This window comes from Juglans regia, unplaced genomic scaffold (genome assembly GCF_001411555.2).
Source record: "Juglans regia cultivar Chandler unplaced genomic scaffold, Walnut 2.0 Scaffold_679, whole genome shotgun sequence".
NCBI classification, from domain to species: Eukaryota; Viridiplantae; Streptophyta; class Magnoliopsida; order Fagales; family Juglandaceae; genus Juglans; species Juglans regia.
This window is the reverse complement of record NW_023361654.1, coordinates 36,441-60,499: the sequence shown is the minus strand read 5'-3', so window position 1 is coordinate 60,499 and position 24,059 is coordinate 36,441. Positions and strand designations below refer to the sequence as shown.

The 24,059-nt window shown below is 37.1% G+C and overlaps 1 pseudogene; it reads right to left on the bottom strand.

Annotated features, from left to right (window-relative positions):
* Window positions 1–14,001: 14,001 nt before the first annotated feature.
* Window positions 14,002–14,501, bottom strand: LOC118346105 (annotated as a pseudogene).
* Window positions 14,502–24,059: the final 9,558 nt, after the last annotated feature.

Below are 24,059 nucleotides of genomic sequence, written 5' to 3'. Positions count from 1 at the left end.
AAAGAAATGCCCAAAGAACAGCCTACGGACTACTCTAAAATGAAATCATGACCCATAAATTCCAGTGTGTGTGTGTGTGCACGCAAGAAACTGAGAACAAGAAGAGCTTACCTACGGAAGCTAAATTCTCCAACAGTGGCTTCAAAGATTACACGAAGAACAAACCCAACGACCCACAACACGCAAACCCAATCCACACGGCAACAACAAAACTGCAGAGATGAGGAAGAGAGGGTCGGCTAAGAGAGTGAAAACAGAGTCTTCGTTGCAGAATAAAAGAGAGGGACAAGAAGTTATACCTGAAGGCTAAGAGCAGTGCAAGAAGGAGAGAAGAGCCGAGTTTAAAGAGAGAGAGAACCAACCGTAAAACTGGAGGGATGCGAGAGAGAACCCAGTGCTCTGCTGTATTAGAGGGGTGCGGCAAAGTGAAAAAAATTGATTTTAAGGGAAACCAAAAATGGGGAGATTTGGGCATGAGATTCGGAAACCACAAAGTAAAGCCAACAACAAAAAAAAAATAAAACAAAACCGGAAAGAAAATGAGAGATGTGGAAGAGAGAGAGAGTTGCGGGAGAAACCAAAAATGGAACTGAAATGCGAAAAGAGAGGGAGAAAGAGGCGAAAGCTGAGGAAGAAGTCACTAACCTCCCTAAACGGCGTCGTTCGGAAGGCCATCAAGACAATAGAATGGCTGGGCCATTTCAAGCACTGCTCCGGGCCTCACAACGCCTGGGTCCTTACATCCTCCCTCCCTTACAAAAATTTCGTCTTCGAAATTAGCTAAAAGCTACAAAAACTCTCCTCGAACAAGTGAGGATACTTAACTCGCATCTCTTCCTCGAATTCCCAAGATGCTTCATTGGTAGCATGATTATTCCACAACACTTTAATCAAAGAAATAGTTCGAGTCCGTAACACTTGCTCTTTCCTGTCCAAAATCCGTACTAGTTCCTCGGTGTAGGTCATATCCTCTTGAAGCTGAAGGGGTTCATGATCTATAATGTGAGTGGGGTCATGGATGTACTTCCTCACCAAAGACACATGGAACACGTTATGAACCCCTGAGAATGCCGATGGTAGAGCCACCCTGTACGCCACTAGTCCAATTTGATCAAGAATCTCAAACGGTCCAATATATCTAGGGCTCAACTTACCCTTCTTTCCGAATCTCATATCTCCTTTCATTGGTGAAATCTTCAAGAATACCTTATCTCCAATCTCAAACTCTAACTGACGGCGGCGTTTATCTACATAACTCTTCTGTCGGCTTTGAACTGCTTTCATTCTAGCCCGAATGGTATCTATCTTTTTTGTGGTCTGCTGAATAATCTCTGGCCCTAGAAGTTTTCTTTCACCTACTTCATCCCAATACAATGGAGATCTACACCTTATACACCTTCTGCCATACAAAACATCGTAGGGTGCCATCCCAATACTAGCCTGGAAACTATTATTATAAGCAAACTCGACCAATGGTAAATGTTGCATCCAAGATCCCTTGAAATCCATCACGCATCCTCTCAACATGTCTTCTAAAATTTGAATAGTTCTTTCTGACTGTCCATCTGTCTGAGGGTGAAAAGCAGTACTGAAACTTAATTTAGTACCCATTGCCTCCTGTAAGCTTTGCCAAAACTTAGAAGTAAAACGAGGATCTCTATCCGATACAATGGATACCGCTACTCCATGCAACCTCACTATCTCCCGCACATACAGTTCAGCTAGTTTCCCCAATTTATAAGAAACTTTAATGGGCACAAAACGGGCAGTCTTTGTTAAGTGATTCACGATCACTCATAAAGCATCTTGTCCGCTTAAGGTCCTTGGTAGACCTGTCACAAAGTCCATAGAGATATGTTCTCATTTCCACTCAGGAATCTGGAGTGGCTGTAATAACCCTGCAGGTCTCTGGTGCTCCGCTTTCACTTGTTGGCAAGTCAGACCTTGTTCTATAAATTTAGTAATTTCTCTTTTCATGCCATTCCACCAAAAAGACTCTCTTAAATCCCGATACATTTTGGTACTCCCAGGGTGAACAGTGTACAAAGAACGGTGTGCCTCCTCAAAAATTACCCTTTTTAGTTCATCATCAGCAGGTATGCATACTCTACCTCTAAACCTTAAAACTCCATTCTTGGAAACGTTAAAATCAGGTATGTCCGCGTTCCTGACTTCTTCCACTAGTTTCACCAACCCTGAGTCCACTTTCTGAGCAGCTTCGATTCTATCTATCAAGGCAGGTTGAACTACTAGTGGAATGGCATCCACTAGTAATGGCTTCAATACCGGCTCTTTCTAAGTCCATTAACAACCTATGCTGAGTGGTAACTGCTGCAATTGTTAGTCCCATTGACTTCCCACTTAGGGCGTCGGCAACAACATTAGCTTTGCCTGGATGATAATTAATAGTGCATTCATAATCCTTGATCAACTCAAGCTATCTCCTTTGCCTCATATTTAATTCCTTTTGGGTAAAAAAATATTTCAAACTCTTGTAATCCGTATAAATTTCACACTAGCTTTGCAGCTAGTGTCTCCAAAGCTTGAGTGCAAAAATGACTGCCGCGAGTTCCAGATCATGTGTGGGATAATTCTGCTCATACACTTTCAGTTGACATGAGGCGTAAGCTATAACCTTTCCATGTTGCATCAGTACACACCCCAGTTCAAGCCTAGATGCATCGCTATAGACAACAAATCCACCTCTAACTGTAGGAACTGTTAACACTGGAGCTGTCACTAATCTCTGTTTCAACTCCTGGAAGCTTTCTTCACACTTAGCTGCACATTCAAACTTATTATTTTTCCTGGTGAGTGCAGTGAGAGGAACTGCTATCCTGGAAAACCCATCAATGAATCGACAGTAATAACCCGCCAATTCCAAGAAGCTTCTAACCTCATGAACATTCTTCGGTGTTGACCAACTAAATACTGCTTCCACTTTTCCTGGATCCACTGAAATGCCATCTTTCAAAACTACATGTCCCAGAAACGTGATTGAATCAAGCCAAAATTCACACTTCTTCAACTTAGCAAACAACTGCCTATCTCTGAGTGTCCCAAGTACCAACTTCAAATGTTCTTCATGCTCGGTCTTGCTTTTGGAGTATATCAGTATATCATCAATAAAAACCACCACAAATTTATCCAAAAACTCATGGAATACCCTGTTCATCAAGTCCATGAATACAGCTAGGGCATTAGTCAGGTCAAAAGGCACAACCAAAAACTCATAATGGCCATATCTGGTCCTGAACGCCGTCTTAGCCACGTCTTCTGTTCTGATCTTCAATTGATGGTAACCCGATCGAAGATCAATCTTTGAAAATACCTGAGCACCCTGAAGCTGATCAAACAAATCTTCTATACGGGGTAGTGGGTATTTATTCTTTATGACCACCTGATTAAGTTTCCTATAATCGATACACATTCTCATCGACCCATCCTTCTTCTTCACAAAGAGAACTGGAGCTTCCCAAGATGATACACTAGGCCTGATGAAACCCTTGTCCAATAAATCTTCCAACTGCTCCTTTAGTTCCACTAGTTCAGACGGTGCCGTATGATAAGGTGCTTTCGAAAAGGGTGCCGTGCCTGGGACTAGCTCAATTGCAAACTCAACCTCCCGCTCAGGTGGAAGTTCCAATAAATCTTCAGGGAAGACCTCTGGATAATCTCTCACAACAGGTATCTGTTCCAACATCAACTCCTCCTTTGGTGCTTCTACCACACAGGCTAGGAATCCCTGACAACCATTACGCAACAATTTTCCAACCTGAATGGCAGAAATGATGGGTTGAACCAACCTCACTTTCGACCCTGTGAACCGAAATTCACCTTCATTAGGAGGTCTGAACACCATCTCCTATTAGCACAATCAATACTGGCGTGGTAGGAAGCCAGCCAATCCATACCCAAAATCACATCAAACCCAACCATGTGGAACACTATTAAATCTGCTGGCATCAGTCTTCCATCTATAGATAGAGGACATCCCGGTAGAATCTCACTATAGACTACCGAATTTCCTGCTGGGGTCGCAACCACTAACTTATGCTTCAACCTTTCAGTTTCTAAAGTGCGAAAACTAGAGTTAGCCGTGGAAACAAAAAAATGTGTCGCTCCCGAGTCAAATAACACAATAGCATTATTAGAAAACAAAGGAAGAGTACCTGTGACCACAAACAGTCTTATGCATGAACCAAAAATATTCAAAGTCTTAACCAAAACTAACCAACAAAATAATGCTAAACATGATATAAAATCCATAAAACAAAATAAAGGAGTCAAACCAGTGATCACATCATTCCTATCCTCAATCTCTCCAGGTGCAAAAACTTGTGCAGGCGCAGTAGGACGCTGATTGCCGCCCCGAGCTGAAACTTCATTTCTCTGAGGTGGCAGTATGATCTCCTTGTTGCTGCCAAAATGCATTGGGCAGTCCTTGATGTAATGTCCTGATTTGCCGCAACGAAAACACAATCCTACCCCTTTTCTGCACTCTCAGGAGTGCACTTGATTGCATGTCCTACACAGGTAGGGCTGTTGGTTACCCTGAACCGACCTTTTTCCAGAACTACTACCTTCACTCCTCTTTGTCCATGATCCTTGGTCCATGCCAGAATGGTACCCAGTAGGAGTAGTCATTTTCCTCTGTTCATGCAATGCAGTGCTTCTTTGAAGGGTTCTTTCAAAAACTGTTGTTTTATTCACCATTTCTGAGAAGTTCTGAATCTGAAAGCCTACCACACGCTCATAAAGTTTCTCATTCAGTCCTTGTTCAAATTTGCGTGCCTTCCTTTCCTCATCGAGAATCAGATAAGTAGCAAAACGGGATAACTCAGTAAACCTAGCGGCATACTGATGTACCGTCATTGTTCCTGAACCAAGGTGGCAAATTCCATAGCCTTGTCCTCACGGAACGAGCTAGGGAAAAAGCGCTCAGGACATTGAGGAGATTTTGCGAGTCCTAACCTGTACGGATGAGCAAAAGGTGGCGTATGCTACATTCAAGCTTACCGGGGAAGCGAAGAGGTGTCCTCACAGAATGAGCTAGGGAAAAAGCGCTCAGGACATTGAGGAGATTTTGCGAGTCCTAACCTGTACGGATGAGCAAAAGGTGGTGTATGCCACATTCAAGCTTACCGGGGAAGCGAAGAGGTGGTGGATCTCTGAAAGAACAAGGCTATGGAATTTGCCACCTTGGTTCAGGAACAATGACGGTACATCAGTATGCCGCTAGGTTTACTGAGTTACCCCGTTTTGCTACTTATCTGATTCTCGATGAGGAAAGGAAGGCACGCAAATTTGAACAAGGACTGAATGAGAAACTTTATGAGCGTGTGGTAGGTTTTCAGATTCAGAACTTCTCAGAAATGGTGAATAAAGCAACAGTTTTTTAAAGAACCCTTCAAAGAAGCACTGCATTGCATGAACAGAGGAAAATGAATACTCCTACTGGGTACCATTCTGGCATGGACCAGAGATCATGGACAAAGAGGAGTGAAGGTAGTAGTTCAGGAAAAAGGCCGGTTCAGGGTAACCAACAGCCCTACCAGTGTAGGACATGCAATCAAGTGCACGCCAGAGAGTGCAGAAAAGGGGCAGGATTATGTTTTCGTTGCGGCAAATCAGGACACTACATCAAGGACCGCCCAATGCATTTTGGTAGCAACAAGACGATCATACTGCCACCTCAAAGAAATGAAGTTTGTGCTCAGGGAAGCAACCAGCGTCCTATTGCGCTTGCACGAGTTTTTGCATTAACACCTGGAGAGGTTGAGGATAGGAATGATGTGATCACTGGTATGACTCCTTTATTTTGTTTTATGAATTTTATATCATGTTTAGCATTATTTTGTTGGTTAGTTTTGGTTAAGACTTTGAATATTTTTGGTTCATGCATAAGACTGTTTGTGGTCACTGGTACTCTTCCTTTGTTTTTTAATAATGCTAGTGTTATTTGACTCGGGAGCGACATATTCTTTTGTTTCCACAGCTAACTCTAGTTTTTGAAGTTTAGAAACTGAAATGTTGAAGCATAAGTTAGTGGTTGCGACCCCAACAGGAAATTCGGTAGTCTGTAGTGAGATTCTACGGGGATATCCTCTATCTATAGATGGAAGACTGATGCCAGCAGATTTAATAGTGTTCCACATGGTTGGGTTTGATGTGATTTTGGGTATGGATTGGCTGGCTTCCTACCACGCCAGTATTGATTGTGCTAAAAAGGAGGTGGTGTTCAGACCCCCTGATGAATGTGAATTTCGGTTCACAGGGTCGAAAGTGAGGTTGGTTCCACCCATCATATCTGTCATTTAGGTTGGAAAATTGTTACGTGATGGTTGTTAGGGATTCTTAGCCTGTGTGGTTGAAGCACCAAAGGAAGAGTTGAAGTTGGAATAGATACCTGTTGTGAGAGATTATCTAGAGGTCTTCCCTGAGGATTTATTGGGACTTCCACCCGAGCCGGAGGTAGAGTTTGCTATTGAACTAGTCCCAGGCACGACACCTCTTTCGAAAGCACCTTATCGTATGGCGCCATCTGAACTAGTGGAACTCAAGGAGCAGTTGCAAGATTTGTTGGATAAGGGTTTCATCAGGCCTAGTGTATCACCTTGGGGAGCTCCAGTTCTCTTTGTGAAGAAGAAGGATGGATCTATGAGAATGTGTATCGATTACAGGGAACTTAATCGGGTGACCATAAAGAATAAGTACCCGTTACCCCGTATAGAAGATTTGTTTGATCAGCTTCAGGGTGCACAGGTATTTTCAAAGATTGATATTCGATCGGGTTACCATCAAATAAAGATCAGAGCAGAAGACGTGGCTAAGACAGTTTTCAGGACTCGTTATGGCCATTATGAGATTTTGGTCCTGCCTTTTGGCCTAACTAACGCCGCAGCAGTATTCAAGGACTTGATGAACAGGGTATTCCATGAGTTTTTGGATAAATTTGTGGTGGTTTTTATTGATGATATACTGATATACTCCAAAAGCAAGACAGAGCATGAAGAACATTTGAAGTTGGTACTTGGGACACTCAGAGATAAGCAGTTGTTTGCTAAGTTGAAGAAGTGTGAATTTTGGCTTGATTCAATCACATTTCTAGGACATGTAGTTTCGAAAGATGGCATTTCAGTGGACCCAGGAAAAGTGGAAGTAGTGCTTAGTTGGTCGGCACTGAAGAATGTTCATGAGGTTAGAAGCTTCTTGGGATTGGCGGGTTATTACCGTCGATTCATTGATGGGTTTTCCAGGATAGCAGTTCCTCTCACTGCACTCACCAGGAAAAATAATAAGTTTGAATGGACAACAAAGTGTGAAGAAAGCTTCCAGGAATTGAAACAGAGATTAGTGACAGCTCCGGTGTTAACAGTTCCCACAGCTACAGGTGGATTGGGATGTGTACTGATGCAACATGGGAAGGTTATAGCTTACGCCTCACGCAAGCTGAAAGTGTATGAACAGAATTATCCCACACATGATCTGGAACTCGCGACAGTCGTTTTTGCACTCAAGCTTTGGAGACACTACTTGTAATGGGAAAAGTGCGAAATTTATACAGACTACAAGAGTTTGGAATATTTCTTTACCCAAAAAGAATTAAATATGAGGCAAAGGAGATGACTTGAGTTGATCAAGGATTATGATTGCACCATTAATTATCACCCAGGCAAAGCTAATGTTGTAGCCGATGCTCTAAGTAGGAAGTCAGTGGGACCGACAGTTGCAACCATTACCACTCAGCATAGGTTGTTAATGGATTTAGAAAGAGCCGGTATTGAAGTCATTGCTAGTGATACAAATGCTTTCATGGCCAGTTTAGTAGTTCAACCTGCCTTGATAGATAGAATCAAAACTGCGTAGAAAGTGGACTCAGGGTTTGGTGAAATTAGTGGAAGAAGTCGGGAATGGGGACAAATCTGATTTTAGCATTTCCGAGGATGGGGTTATGAGGTTTAGAGGTAGAGTACACATACCTGCTGATGATGAACCAAAAAGGGTAATTCTTGAAGAGGCACACTGTTCTTTGTACGCTGTTCACCCAGAGAGTACCAAGATGTATCGGGATTTGAGAGAGTCTTTTTGGTGGAATGGCATGAAAAGAGAAATTGCTAAGTTTGTAGGGCAATGCCTAACTTGCCAACAAGTGAAGGCGGAGCATTAGAGACTTGCAGGGTTATTACAGCCACTATAGATTCCAGAGTGGAAGTGGCAGCATATCTCCATGGACTTCGTGACAGGTCTACCAAGGACCTTAAGCGGACAAGATGCGATATGGGTGATCGTGGATGCTACATTTACCATTGGTTAAGTTTGCTTATAATAATAGTTTCCAGGCTAGCATTGGGATGGCACCCTACGAGGTTTTGTATGGCAGGAGATGTAGATCTCCATTGTATTGGGATGAAGTAGGTGAAAGGAAACTCATAGGGCCAGAGATTATTCAACAGACCACTGAGAAGATAGATACCATTCGGGCTAGAATGAAAACAGCTCAAAGCTAACAGAAAAGTTATGCAGATAAACGCCGCCGCCAGTTAGAGTTTGAGGTTGGAAATAAGGTATTTTTTAGGATTGCATCGATGAAAGGAGTTATGAGTTTCGGAAAGAAGGGTAAGTTGAGGCCTAGATACATTGGACCATTTGAGATTCTTGATCAGATTGGACCAGTGGCGTACAGGATGGCTCTACCATCGGCATTCTCGGGAGTGCATAACGTGTTCCATGTGTCTATGTTGAGAAAGTACATCCATGACCCCACCCACATTATAGATCATGAACCCCTTTAGATTCAAGAGGATAAGACCTACACCGAAGAACCATTGCAGATTCTGGACAGGAAAGGGAGAGTGTAAAAGAGGAGGAGGAAAGGGAGAGTGTAAAAGAGGAGGGAAAAAAATGTAGGAAAATTTTCTGTTATGATATTACTTTTAACAGTAATTGACTGGTAAAAAAAGTTTCTCATAATATGCATTGTAAAAATAATGCCTCAAAGAATACAAAATAGATCAATAAAAAGATGAATAAGTTTACCTCGCTCTGTAAAATACATAAACATAGCAAGTATCTTCTGTCATCAATCTTTACAAAGTTCACTGCTACAGTGCAAAAATCACATCAACCGGTATGGAAAACCAGCATTATTAGACAATTCTAGAGAACAACAAATTTCGCAAGTAATGAAAAAGTAAGATTAATCTACAAAGAAATATAACAAACCTATAGTTAATGAAGGAAAACGTTAGAAGTTCCACATTATCAAGACAATATAATGTAAAATAAAATAAAAAGTTCCTGAAAACAATCCAATAAGAGACATAATCCTTCTAACGTAATATACCTGCTGATTCTTTAAGCAGAATATCACGTCATGAGATGATAAGAGAGAATGATGAGTGGAGGAAGAGGATGAAGAGTGGAGGAGTTGAAGAGTGGAAAAGAGGAGGAGCTAAAAAACTTGGAAAACAAATATAGAAAATTTTCTGCTATGATATTATTACTTCTAGCTGTAATTGACTGTTAAAAAGTTTTTTCTCATAAAATGCATTGCAAAAATAATGCCTCAAAGAACACAAAATAGATCAATAAAAAAAGATGAATACGTTTACCTCGCTCTATAAAATACATAAATATAGAAAGTATCTTCCGTCATCAATCTTTACAAAGTTCGTTGCTACAATGCTAAAAGTACATCAACCAGCATGAAAAACTTGTATTATTAGACAATACTAGAGAACCACAAATTTTGTAAATAATCGAAAAATATGATGAATCTATAAAGAAATATAACAAACCTAGATTTGATGAAGCAAAACGTTTGAAGTTCAACATTATCAAGACAATATACGGTAAAATAAAATAGAAAGTTCTTGAAAACAATTCAATAAGAGAGACATAATGCTTATAACATAACATATATGTTGATTCCTTGGGCAGAATACCGCAATTAGCTTGTAAGAATATAGTTACTGAAAGCTATCAATGTAAAGTGTGTAACTACATTTCATCATAAAAGAATATACGACATCAGATAAAAAAGTAATAGTACGAAATCAATCCTTTAATCTGCCATCAAACTATTTACTTATGCCATCTAAATGAGGAGGATAATTTCGAATAGAAAATGAGAATATTAGTACCTATAAAGGACTAAGAACCTATAAAGAGTATTTTATATAAAAATAATAATAATGAGTATAAAATGTCATCCATCTATAGACCTAGAGAGCGTCTACCTCCTTTGTATCAAAGCTGAAGGCTATATAAGGAAGTCTAATCACATCTAACCTAAAATAATATAATATTTAAAAATATAACATACAAATAATATATCTAGGAGGAAGAAATGTGTAGTAGTAAGAGAGGAAGAGATGAGGGAGAGTGGAGAGAGGGAGAGGGAAGGAAAAGACGAGAGAAGGAAGAGTAGAGAAGAGAGGAGAAGAGAAGAGGAGGAAAGGAGGAGACGAGGAAGAGTGGAGGAAATGAAGAGAAGATGAGAGAAGAGTGGAGAGGAGGAAGATACGAGAAGAGAAGAGGAAGAGTGGAGGAGAAGAGGAAGAGAGGAGGAGAAGAGAGGGGGAGGAAGAGAGTTGGAGGAGAGAGGAGGAAGAGTGAAGAAGATGAGGAAACTGAGGAGTGGAGGAGGAGAGGAGGAGGGAAAAAAACTTGTAATAAAAAAAATATAGAAAATTTTCTGCTATGATATTACTTTTAGCAGTAATTGACTGTTAGAAAAGAGTTTCTCATAATATGCATTTCAAAAATAATGCCTCAATGAACACAAAATAGATCAATAAAAAAATATGAATACGTTTCCCTCGCTCTATAAAATACATAAATATATCAAGTATCTTCTGTCATCAATCTTTACAAAGTTCATTGCTACACTGCTAAAAGCACATAAACCGGCATGGAAAACCTGCATTATTAGACAATCCTAAAGAACTACAAATTTTACAAATAATGGAAAATTATGATTAATCTATAAAGAAATATAATAAACATAGAGTTAATGAAGGAAAACGTTTGAAGTTCCACATTATCATGACTATATAATGTAAAATAAAATGCAAAGTTCCTGAAAACAATCTAATAATAGACGTAATACTTCTAACATAAAATACATGTTGATTCCTTGGGCAAAATACTATAGTTAGCTTGTCATAATATAGTCATTGAAATATGTCAATGTAAAGTGTCTAACTACTCTTCATCATCGAAAAATATATATCTTCAGATAAAAAAGTAATAGTACGGAATTAATCATGTAATCTGCCATCAAACTATTTACTTTTGCCATCAAATGAGAAGTATAATTTCAAATAGGAAACGACAATATCATTACCTAAATCAACATTTCTTCGTCCCTCTTTATCTTTGCATCGAAATGAAAAGTATTCTTGAATAAATGACTAAGACCTATAAAGAGTATTTTATACAAAAAGAATAATGAGTACAAAATGTCATCTATAGACCTAGGAAGCGTCTGTATCCTTTGTATCAAAGCTGAAGGCTAGCCACTAAGTCTATCCTATCAAAGTTGTACATGTCTAAAGCCTCCGCAACAAATCTCAAGGTTTGGATATTAAAATTTACAAACCCGTAAGAATTGAGAAATAAATACTAAAAGTCTAATCATATCAAACCAAAAATAATATAATATTTAAAAATATAACATACAAATAATATATCTTGGAGGAAAATATGTGTAGTAAGAGTGGAGAAGAGGGAAAGAGGAGGAGGAAGAGAGGAGGGGAGGAAGGAAGAGAGGTGGAGGAGAGAGAAGGAAGAGGAGGATGAGGAAAGGAAGAGAGGATGAAGAGTGGAGGAGAGGGAGAGATGAGGAAAAGTGGAGAGAGGGTGAGAGGAGGAAAGGACGAGAGAAGGTAGAGTGGAGGAGAGGAGGTGGGAGGATGGGAGGATGGGAGGAAGAGTGGAAGGAGGAAGAGAGATTGAGGAGAGGAGGAAGAGTGGAGGTGTGGAGGAAGAGTGGAGGAGGGGAGGAAAAGAAGAGAGGAGGGGAGACGATGAAAGGAAAAGAGGATGAAGAGTGGAGGAGTGGAGGAAGATAAGAGAAGAGGAGGAAAGGAAGAGAGGATGAAGAGTGGAGGAGAGGAGGAAAATAGGTGAAAAGAAGGAAGAGTGGAAGAGAGGATGGGGAGAGTGGAGGGAGGAAAGAGAGGTGGAGGAGAGGAGGGAAAGAAGAGTTGAAGAGAGGGGGGAAAAAACTTGTAATAAAAAAAATATAGGAAATTTTTAGTTATGATATTACTTTTAATAGTAATTTACTGTTAAAAAAAAGCTTCTCATAATATGCATGCCTCAAATAACACAAAATAGATAAAAAAAAAAATTTTAAAAAAAAAAAAAAAAAAAACATGAATATGTTTACTCCGCTCTATAATACATAAACATGCAAGTATCTTCTGTCATCAATCTTTACTAATTTCGTCGGTACACTGCTAAAAGCACATCAACCAGCATGGAAAACTTGCATTATTAGACAATCTTTGAGAACTACAAATTTTACAAATAATGAAAAAGTATAATTAATCTACAAAGAAATATAACAAACCTAACAGAATATGTACATGTTGATTCTTTGGGCAGAATACCACACTTAGCTTGTCATAATATATTTATCGAAAGTTGTTAGCGTAAAGTGTGTAACTATCATTCATCATCGAATAATATATCTTATCAGATAAAAAAATAATAATATGGAATTAATATTGTAATCTACCATCAAACTATTTACCTTTGCCGTTGAATGAGAATTATAATTTGGAATAAAAAACGACAATATAAGTATCTTAATCAACCTTTCTTCATCTCTTCATCTTTGCATCAAAATGATGTGCAAAAGATGAGCCAGAAGTACTCACTGCTGAAAAACTCTGGAAAAATGGTTTAACAAAAATGATGAAAGGAGTAGAACACTTGTAATCACAACTTACCCGACAAATTATCTCTAATATGTAAACACACTAATTAAAATTTTAAGACCCACTGGCAATTAAATGATCATCTTTAAGATGACACAGATCATTGTCAGTATTAAAAAAAAATTAAAGCAATAACAATGGAAAGTCACACGTCCATATAAAATTCATTAGAGACGACAAACCTGAAGAAAGAGATCTGAAGACAACAAACCTGAAGAAACATTCAATTCCAGCAAAAGAAAGATCCAGATACACAATGAATGTCAAACTGGACAACAGAGACAGTGAGGAGAGATAAGGCCAATACAACCAGTGCTTACAATCTGTTGAGATATTAGCAGCCAACGAAACCTTGACATGGATAAAGAACATTGAAGCTATGAAATATTAGCAGCCAACGAAATGTGTAATTAAAAAACATAATCCATTCAATATATGCAACACAAACATCATTTATTCTATCATTGTAAGACCCCAGGTTCTAAAACGCAATGGCTCCCACATCCACAGTGAATATGAGACAGGGATACACTATTCCCAAGAACAGGGATTCGCTAACCTCAGGAACCCCGGCCCAAAAAGTAGCGACTTTGATACCAGCATTGCAACTGGAAAGTCTTTGGCAAAATCTTGGGGGAACAAAAGATCTGCTTGTTTCTTTGTAAAAGAAGGCTTCCCTACCATAAAAAATGCAAATTCATATAGTTATTAGGGATGCAAGAAAAAAAAAAATTGGTTGGCAGGATGCAAGAAAGTTGCGGTAGTAGAAATGTGAATACAAATTAATGATAACCATAACTTCTGTTAATTAATGATAACCAGGGTTCCCTATAGATTCTGTAAATTAATAGTCTACCTCCAGGAATCCCACTTGATACGAGAAATGTTTATGAACCTCAAGCTCTTTCTTCCTATAGCCATAAATTCGAATACCAATCTTTTTTATTTTTTTATTTTCATTTCAAAACAAAGATTAAGATAATGGAAGAAACAGTAGGGATCATGGCACCTGAAATAGATGCATAAGAGTCTGGATAACCGCTACAAACAATCCATCAGACTCCATGATATATCATTGGAAAAGCCCATCACGCGCTATCCTACAACCATCACTACTAGAGAAGAAAGTGTTGGAGAAAGGAGCATCTTGGTGATTAGAGTTCTCGTTAGAACAGAGGAGTAATCTGACCCACCAATCACAGAAAAAGGGAGAAAAATTAAGAACCAGGTAAAGGTTAACGGCACTCTCATTCTGGATCAGGCGAACCACCAGGTACGAGAATGGCAATGTTGTTTCCATTTAGTAAAATCTGATCAAGCTTTGTTATCCGTCTCCCTTCAGCAGTGATCTCAGACTCTGTGACGTCTTCGAGGACCATATTGACCTAGACGTCGAAGCCCCTGAGAGTACCAACGAGAAACTTGTCCCCCTTCATTATCAACCCATATCTTCGACCTAATGCACCTATCAATTAGCTCTGACGGGAGCAGCTGCGAAGGATTGTTAGCGGCCATTGAGCGTTTGAAAGAAGCGAGCGGTGGCAGTGCGCGAAGCGAAAGGCATTATATGTTCTTGTGTTCTTTCATCACTAGAAGATAATGACGGCTATTTTTTGGATTTTGTTTAAAATTCAAATTAAAACCACGGTAACTAGCTTTATTAATAGGGCATCCTAAATTTTTTCCTAAATTTTATTTTAAATTTTACTCATCTTCAAAAAACATTCAACATCTCATTCCCTATCTTTTCTCTATTATATTAAAATAATATTTTTTTATAATTTTTTATTACTTTTTTCTCTCAATCCATTTACAAACTTAACTACTCAATATTTTTTCTTATATTTTGAACTATTAATCTAGTGAATATTTTAAACAAAAATTTAAATTATTTTTTTTGCAGGTTTAATAATATTTTTAAAATTAAATTTTTTTATATTTTAGTAATTATTTAAATCATTTTTAAAATTATTATTTAAAACTATAATAAATATGAGTATGAGAGAAAGTGTAGATAAAATCATAAGAAGAATTTATTTTATTTATTAGAATAAAATATTGATAAAAGATGATTTAGGAGATAAATAGTAATTCTCTATATTTGGGAAACCACTATAGGTCCCCTAAATCAAAATCCTAAAATAGGGAATGGGATGAGAGGAGGTTTTCAACTTCTTCCTAAATTTTTTTTCCATAATTTGAAAATAACAGTGAAATAGGACACCACATAGAAATGCTTTTATTCAGCCTCCAAAGAGTTAATGGGTGATTGAGGTGAAATAACAATGAAAACGTTGGCGATTGGCCAATTGGAGCATCATCTTTTGTGTTGAGAATTTCTTTTCACTCTTTTATCTCTTAAAAACAAGTATAAATCATCAGCAACATTATATTCACAACCTTTTACAATTAATTTTACTATTTTTTAACAACAGAAACGTCAAATCATTTAAATTATTTCTTTCTTGTTAGATTTTTTTCACAAAATATAAATTTTTATTTTTATTTCTATTGTAATTTTTCATTGATGAATTCAAAGGAAACGTAAATCTAGTTTATTGTAAATTCTTACTTTTTGAGATAACAAAAAATAATCCATCATACCAAACTAACATCAATGCCTTAACATGAGTTTATAGATTTTTTTATTATTTGTTGTCGATTAATTAGGTAATTTCACTTGTTGTAACGTTGATAACATGAATGAAACCGACACTACGATGATGGTTTCGTGACATGGGTATGTGAAGTTCACGTAATAAGTGGTTAAGTGTGCAAGGTATGTGCATTTAACCAATTATTATGACCTTATGGTGTAAACTATAAAGAGACAGAAAGACTATCCAATTAGTCCTCAAGTTCCTTTGGGATCTTCAGACTAATCTTTGTAACAAATAGTGGCAGAGAGTCATGCATGACCTGACGTTAAGTTGCCGTTTAGATAGTGAGCTGAAATTAGATGAAAGTTGAAAATTGAATAAAATATTGTTAGAATTTTATTTTTTAATATTATTATTATTTTGAGATCCAAAAAATTGAATTATATTATATTTCAAATGAAAATTTGAAAAAGTTGTAATGATAAAATGATATAAAATTAAATACTTTTTCTATCCAAATGGAACTTACAAAAGGAAGTATTTTATGAAAAACCTTATATTAAGTATGTTTATGCTATGATGAGTTTCTTACCAAGTCATTGACTAATTTTAGTTTGTTTTTATATTTTAAAACCACCCCAAGTCAGAATATTTATAAAGGTAGAGCTACAAGAATGGACTTAATCCAGGGAGGCGTGATAGTGGCTTAGTTCATGTATAGAGATTTTAAGTTATGGTTTTTAGAACACGGACTTTGAGAAATTTTAATAAATTCTTCTGCACACTCTCATTTACAATGTCAGTATTTTAATACAAAACAATCCTATTTATTATAAGGAATATTTGTACTTAACGTTTTCTTTAGAATTAAAAAATATATATATATTTTTTCAAGTCAGGTTTAGTAGTAATACTCTGGCTCCCCAGATCTAAAAAAATGATTTTACTTTTAATCATGGGAAGCGGCGTGTTACAGTTGGTATCAGAGGCCATGTCAATAGACTTTTCAAAAAACAAAAATAGGCTAAAGTCTCCCCAAGGCATGTCTTGCTTTGCAGTAAGTATCTTGAGCAATTACTGTTTTCAAAGATATGAGGTTAGGAACCTTTGGTTTTAAGTTTGATGATGCATCTTGTTCACAAGGAAATAATCTTATATTTTGTAGAGTTTTATTTGAAAAAATTAGGAATGAATTTTGTAGGTTTTGAAGTTATGATATAGATTTATGTATGATGTATGGTATTTCATGATGATTGGTGGTACTCTTATGTTCTATAGGTGACGTGATTCTATCGCCAAGTACGAGTTGTAAGATTTAGGACCCGAACTTTGAGTAGTCTTAGGCTAGGATTTATTGAGATTATTATTTTAGTTGAAGAATTTTATTATTATTATTTCATGTGGAGAGTTTTATTTATGTGGAGATCATTAGTTACTATTAGGAGTGTAAATCAATCCAGTCCAAGGGGATTTTCCAGGACCAGATCAAACCGAACATCCATAGGGGACCAGACTGCTAGTTATCAGTCCGGCCCAATTATTTTTTATTATTTTTTTTTTCAAATAAATTAATAAAAGATTTATTTAAATTACTAAAATAAAATTAAGTGAATTATTAATGTGTATTATGTACAAACTCATTAAAAAAATATTTTATATGATCAATAAAAATAAATTAGATGAAAATTATATCATTAACTTATATAATTACTATATAAAAATAACATATTAAATTATTAAAAATATTTTTAATATATATAGGAGTTTGGTCCAGTCCGCTCCAAAATTTATAGACCCCGGGACCGGACCGAATTTTATGAGACCGAAACTGACCGGTCTGGAGGTCTGTCCCGTTCAGACCAATCAACTTACTGCCCTAGTTACTATTGTATGTAGAGTTAAGACAATTATTGGATGAATTTATCAATCCCATTATTAAGCTTGATATTTGTTTTGGTTTGAATTGAATTTGGAGAGTATGATAGTTGATGCATAGCGCGCTAACGTGTGCGCCTAAAGGATTAGTGAGGCATCAGACCAAAATATGATATAATTGGAATTTTTTGAATATTAGGTTCAACTAAATGATTGAGGAGTAAAGAGACATGGAAAGCTTGTGGTCGATAAGTATGTAAGCTATTTGAGGCCTAGCAAATTTCGAGGACGAAACTTTTATGAGGGGAGGTTGTAACGATCTAACTCAATAATTGTAGTGTCATAATATTGATAATTTTATTGGGTCTAAATTATATTTAATGGGCCATATTAGATAAGCCCACAAACGATAAATTATTGAAATTGATTAAGAGTTTTAATTAGGCTCAATAATTAAGTTAAATCTCATTTGTTATTTATTTAACGAATTAGATTTATTTTAGAACTTAAAGATCGGCTATTAGAAATTTATTTTAATTTAAAATCATCATTGATTGAAGTCCCTTACGCAATCTCAGTTAGGGGTGTAACCAGACCGGTCCGGTCCGGTTTTGGACACAATCTAAGACCGAACCGGTATGTACCGGTTTTGTATTTTTCAAAACTGATTACGCACCTGTTACCCTCCTAAACCAGTACTTCCGGTTTTACCGGTTTCCGGTCCAGTCCGGTCCGGTTTTCCCATTTTTTTAAGACTATTGGTATAGTTATAAGTTATATATTAGTATTAGTTATAAATTATATATTTAATATTAGTATTAGTTATAAACTTTTAGTAAAAACTTTTAGTAAAAATATTTTTTTTATATATTTTTTTTATCAACTGGTCCGGTTCGGTTCGGTCCGGTCCAAAAAATTCCTAAACCGGAACCGGACCGGAATTGGCCGGTTTTCACATTTTAAGAATCGGTCCCGGACCGGACCGGTTCAAAATCGGTAAAACCAGTCCAGTCCGGTTTTCCAATTTACCGGTTTGAATTTATACCCCTAATATCAGTCACTGCCAATCCTACATTGAATGAACTACTAGATCATTTTTTAAATTCAAACTCTCTTCTTGAATGATCGCGACTAAGTCCAACTCAAACTCAAACTCATCGGCACCCTCTCCCAAATCTCTTTATAAATATCTCTATTTCATGTGTTATTTGGAAAAAACTATAAACCTCCATAAATACAGCAGTTGAATCCAAGTTATCTAGGAGGGAATGAGGGAGTGCAGTGTGTCAGGAGGGAAAATGGGTGATGTGACATAAAGAAGGGGTGGCGGGATGTAAAGCTAGCGGCAAAAGATAAAATAGGAGGGAACCAAACGACTTAGGGAGGACTTTTGGTGAGATTTCTCCTGGAAGGCTTTTTCAACCTCACGACAGGAGCTCCAACAACGATATCTTCACCATAAGGTAGTCCTCTAATATCTATTGTACAATGAGCATGAGAGACTGTAAAACAAACATATTACATTGGATTTGCTCCTCCCAAACCCCCGTGGACGTAGGCCCAGGGCCGAATCACATAAATCTGTGTGTCTGTCTCTCTTTATTTTCTTTGCATTTATTTTACTATTCATTGTCATGGATGTACGTATGGATATTGTACAGCAGCATTGAACCACCGTTGAGGGCTCCATACCATACCAATCTAGGCCCAGATCATCATAGCGGGCCAGGAATGATTCTTTCTCCCCTTTCGGCCTGTTGTGCCAATTTTTTACCTTAACAATGATTTTAAGTTCTCAGCATGAAATATTTTATAAAAAACTTTATGTTAAGTATATTTAAGTTATGATGGCTTTCTTACTGACTCATCAACTCATTTTAATTTGTTTTAATGTTTTTAAACCATCCCAGGTCAAAATATTTATATAGGTAAAGCTACAAGAAGGGACCTACTCTAGGGAGGCTTGATAGTGGCCTAGATCACTGATTTTTATGGCACGGACTTTGAGAAATTTTAATAAATGCTTTAGTGCACTCTCATTTACGATGTCAGTATTGTAATACAAAACGACTCTATTTATTATAAGGGATCTTTATACTTCGCTCTTTCTTTAGAATTAAAAAATATATATATTCTTAAGTCAGGTTCAGTAGTAGCACTAAGTTTTCTAATTAGCATTGGCTCTTTCACTTTGGCTGCTGTGCACAATGGAAATAGATGTCATCCCAAAAATATATTATCATCCCATCTCATCTCATCTCCTTTACAAATATAATTCAAATACAAAATCTTCAAACTAATCATTACAACTTTTTTCAAACTAATCATTATATCTTTCTCAAACTTTTAAAGAAAAAATAGAAAACAAATCAACTTTTTCAAATGTTGAAACAAAAATAATATTATAAAATAATATTTTAATAATATTTTAATTTTATAGTATTTTTTATTCAGCTTTTATTCTCTAATTTCTCAAAACTCAAAAAATACTCAACTCAAACTATCTCACTACTATTCACAAATTATTTTAATACTATTTACAAAATTATCATATCATCTCACTCCCAAATGAGCCTAAATCTACTTGAACAGCACAAGAAATAAAAAATCCTTGGAAGTGCAATAGTCCTGCACTTATGGATCTCAACCGTCGTCGTTTCAGGTACTATTTTGATCTGTTTGAAGATGGATTTGTCTCTATGCTCTTTTTTCCTCTGTTTCGGCCGGTGGGCTTTTCTACTTTTGTTCATTTAATGGTGCAGACATATTTTGTATTATCACCTCCAATAACCTTCAATAAAAACATAGATGGGACTCGGTGTATTAAGAAATACCTCTGACGCCTAAGTCATAATAGAATTTGGATAGTGTTACAAGTTTTAGGGTAATCAGAGGTTACCACAAGTGTGTTTTTTTATTTCTATTTATATGAACTGGTGTCTAGGGAGGAAACTTGTCCCATGACGTAACTTTCTATGATCCTTGCTGGAATGCGGATTGTTAGGACTCTAAATTAGCCGTCATGCCGAAAGAAATCAATATCCTAGACGGAATTAATACCCTAAACGAACATCATAGGCGGATATCACGTCGGATTATCTTGCTTGTTACGTCATTAAATCAAATTTGAATCATGTATTGGCATGTAATGGCTATCAACCTCTAATTTTTATTTCGCAAGCCTCTACCTTTTAGTCTCGAGTGGATGTGGGCTCGACCCTCCATTGCCATTCATGAACTTCTTTCACTCTTTTAGAGCATTCTCAATGGGTTTTGTAAAACCCATATTTATGTAAAATTTCAAGGAAAGTAGCCAAAAATCCCATCCAATGGATGTTGTTTTTCATCTCAAGTTTTCTACAACGTTGTCGCTACATGTAGCATGGACTGTACAGAAATGTAAACATTTTTAATTATTTTCTCTCGCTTCTTGTACTCTCCCACAATAATTTCTTGCTTTTTTTTTTACTTTTTCTCCCACAAAATATTAAAAAATATAATATTTAAATGACTTAGAAAAAAATAGATAAGCTAATGTATAGTTTATTGTAAAGTCAATATGTAAGATATAAAAAATAGATTTTAGTGATGTACTTTGAAGAATAGGATAAAAAAATCCATTGTGAATGCTCTTATAGAACTATTGTGAGGTTAATGTATCAATCTTGATTAATTAACACACGAGTTGTGCTACACCCATTGAAGGTGTAGCCCGAGGATGGATCCTGATAAGGCCAAATGGCTTTTTTTTATATCTTTAAATTTTTTTAAAAAATTATATAAAATTCTTAGAAAATATTTTCTTAATCATTATGTAAAAAAAAATTCATCGACATACAACTCTCGACAACTAACTTATTCCATAACACATTGACATTGATATCTGTAATTCAATCAAAACTTGAAACATTGCATACTATTTTTTAACAAGAAATTAAGGACCGCCTCAAAAAATTAAAATATTAATATTATAAAATTAAAATTGAAGTATAGAAATTTCATATCCTGATTTTTAAGCCAGCAACGTCCAAAAATTTTCTATTTTTTTTTTAAAAGAATTGAAAAATAAACCCAACACATTTTGTGTTCCCTCCATTTCAATCAAACCCGCTTTAGCACCTGCAAAAGCGTCCTTCATGTTCTCTTCACTGGTGTCCGTCATCGTCGTCTGTCACTAAGCAGGGGATTGCTAGTGATAGAATTTTAGGAAGAAATGTATTTCATTCTCATTGATTAGCATAGCAAAACAAGTTAGTATATATACAATCTAGACTCAACATAATTCGTTTGGACAAATTGTCATGCAGCTAATATGCACTGTTGTACATAAAGATTGGCAAAGTTTATTACAAAGGGAATCTTGCCAGAGCACTACATTTACACAAAGGCAGCACATTTACGCAGAGGCAACACACAACCTAGTCTACGTAACACCCGATTCTTCTGGAAGACTATCTTCTGAGGTGAAGCTCATTTGTTGTGTCATCTTTGAGCTGGAGGAAAGAGTGGACTGCTAAATATGACCCCGTGAGCCAATCGGTGTATCAAAAACTGTGAGGCTCGTTCTTAGCAAATGAAACCGAGATGACACTATTGGTTTTGTGAGAATATCATCCAATTGGTCTTTGGATGGAAGAAAAGCAACCTAAAGTGTTTTTGCAACTATTCGATCCCAGAAAAAATGGAAGTCAATTTCCATATGTTTTGTGTGGGAATGAAGTATGAGATTGATGGAAAGATAGGTTGCACCAAGGTTATCACACCATAGCAATGGAGGTTTAGGGAGGAAAACATGAAGCTCTTTAATAAGTGATTGTATCCATAGAAGTTCAGCTGTTGTCTTTGCAAGAGACTTGTACTCAACCTAGATACTTGAGTGAGCAACAGTGCATTGCTTGCGAGAGTTCCAAGAAATAAGGTTTTGACCATGGAAGATACAAAAACCACCGGTAGAGCGGTGGTCATTGGGGCTACTTGCCCATTCCGCATCGGAAAAGGCTTGAAGTTGAAGATTGGAGGATTTGTGAATGAAAAGACCAAAATTGATTGTGTGCTTGAGGTACCTTAACAAGCGTTGGATAGCTTGCCAATGGGAGTGTTTTGGGTTGTGCATAAATTGGCAAATTTTATTCACGACAAAAGCAATATCGGGGCGGGTCAAAGAAAGGTGTTGGAGACCCCCAACTACACTCCTATAAAGAGTGGGATCAGAAAAAGATGGTATGTCGGAGATGGAAAGACAAGTAGAAGCAGCCATTAGAGAGGTTAGTCCTTTGGCCGAAAGCATGTTGGTTCGAGATAGGAGATTCTCAATGTATTTTCTTTGGAAACTCTGAATACCATCAGATGAGTATGTAATTTCTAGCCCAAGAAAAAATTATAACTTGTCTAAGTCCTTGATAGGAAAAATAGACCCAAGAGAAACAATGAGATGATTAATCTGTGAGGGATGAGAACTGGTAAGCACTATGTCATCAACATACACTAAAACAAAAATGGTAATGGATTGAGAAAAATAAATAAATAAGGAGGGGTTTGATTTTGATGGAGTAAAACCATATTCACATAAACACGAACTAAGTTGGGCGAACCAAGCTCTTGGAGCTTGTTTTAGGCCATAAATGGCTTTCCACAAACAACAAACACAATCAGGATGGTCAGGATGAGTGAAACCAATGGGTTGAGTCACGTAAACAGTTTCAGAAAGATCGCCATGGAGAAAGGCGTCCTGAATATCTAGTTGATGAAGTGGCCAACCGTGAGAGATAGCTAAGGATAACACAAGCTGAATTATTGTGGGTTTTACAATGAGGCTAAAGGTTTCAGAGTAATCGATACCTTCCTGTTGATCAAATCCTTTGGCAACGAGGCGGACTTTACGGTGTTTGATGGTATCGTCGGCCTTATGCTTGGTGCGGAACACCCACCTGCTACCAACAATGTTAGAGGAAGGGTGAGGGGGAACTAGAGTCCAAGTTTGACTCTGAATGAGAGCATGAAACTCTAGACATGGCATCACGCCATTCTTGAAAACTAGAAGCAATAATGTATGAACTTGGTTCCTTTGGGATGTCAAGTGAGGTACTGAGGCACTGTTTAGGTGGGCGGTAAGAGATGGAGCCATCAGGGAAGTTGGGACGGAAAGAATTTATTTTTGAGCAGGTAGTAATGGGGGATCAAGGAGGTGGAGGGGGTGGATTTGAGGAAGGGTCTAGAACTGAGAGTTGGTTTGTCATAGAAGATGAAGGGGACGTGTCGGTGGAAGGGGATGAGTGAATAAGAGATGGGCTGCAGTTGGAGATGATGGGCTCGAGGGAGGTTGTGGGCCTTGATTTAAGAGGGAATGATTGAGGCCGGGAATTGAGGGAGGATAAATGGGCATAGTATGGGTTTGCTGAGGGGAAGTAGAAGGCAACAAGGAGAGTGTGGAATATGGAAAAGATTTCTCGTTAAAGAAGACATCTCAAGATATATACATGCGATTGGTTGATAAATGAAGACATTTGTATCCTTTATGCATGGGACTATACCCAAGAAAAATACAAAGGAGAGAACGAAAATGCATTTTATGATTGTTGTAGGGATGGAGATTTGGCCAGCATTCGAAACCAATAATTTTTAGAAACGAGTAATC